This window comes from Capsicum annuum, chromosome 11, assembly GCF_002878395.1.
Source record: "Capsicum annuum cultivar UCD-10X-F1 chromosome 11, UCD10Xv1.1, whole genome shotgun sequence".
NCBI classification, from domain to species: domain Eukaryota; kingdom Viridiplantae; phylum Streptophyta; class Magnoliopsida; order Solanales; family Solanaceae; genus Capsicum; species Capsicum annuum.
Window position 1 is genome coordinate 150,000,279 of NC_061121.1, and position 1,315 is coordinate 150,001,593.

A 1,315-nucleotide genomic window follows, 5' to 3' on the forward strand; every position below is an offset into this window, starting at 1 on the left:
AAAAAAAAAAGGAAGAAAAGAAAAGGTATAAATTTATTAATGGAAAAAATTTAGGAACCAAAATATTCCTTTTCAAAAAAACATGTTTTATTCATATATAATATTTAGCAAGCTTATAAAAGTGATTTGAGCTTTTTATCCTTCATTAAAATATCCCGCAATAGATAAAATCGTCTTTTCACTTTTTTAAAATAATTATCATTAAATTATTATTTAAATATTTAGGATACAAAAAGAAAAATAAAAAAGAATCACATAACTAAAAGAAATTAAATGTAATATCGCAAATTTTAAATTAAGAGTCCTACACAATTTTTAGAAAAAAAAAAACTTCTCATAAAAAGAAAAAAAATTAGAACCAAACGTGTGTGTGTGTTTTTTTTTTGTAAGAACCAAACGTTATAGTTTAAAAAAAGGAAGAAAGAAAAGGTACAAATTTATTAATGAAAAAATTTTACGAACCAAAATATTCTTTTTTAAAAACATATGTATGGAAAGGAAAAAATTATATTTTATTCATATAAAATTTATAATATTTAACAATTCTAAATCAAATAGAATTTTACCTTATGTAAAAAAAAATGTCTATAATTCTATTTAAGTAGTTATTTGATCAAATTTTACTAGAAAAATATCTTCTACTTCTATATTTTCTTGTTATTCTTAGTTTTGTTTTGATTTTGATTGATGATTAATTAACATTTTCTTCTTGGATTCTTAAGTTTTTCTCGTCTTCTTTATTATATGAAGTTCCTTTTAAATTTTTGCTAATATAAAATTATTTTTGTTGTAAATAAATTTTGAGATTTAGCATATCATCATTATCTTTATTGATACTTCAATAGTTTTTTTTTTTTTTTGGATACAGGCTCCAATTGTTACCACACATACAAAATATGATTAAACATTCTTTTTAGAGATAATTTTAGTTTCTATTGTCAATTAAAATAACTTTCTCTAATAAATGATGCGTTACAACTTACAAGCATATTTTTTTTATTAAAATTGGGATATACCTCCTTTTTACTATCTATTTTTTTTTTTCTTTGTATATAAGCCAAAGTTAGAGTTTTTTGACAGATTTATTTATTTTACAGTTAATTGATATTTTTAATAATATTTTTTATATATTCTTTTATTGATTGACTCAAGATGTACGTGTAGAACACATTCCAAGCATTTAAAAATAAATATTTAATTATGACAATAATATTTAGAGTATATATTTATTAAATCTTTTATATTATTACTTACGAAAAATAAATATATATTTTTGGTAAGTAATACCTTTTTAATATAAATGAGATATTATGTG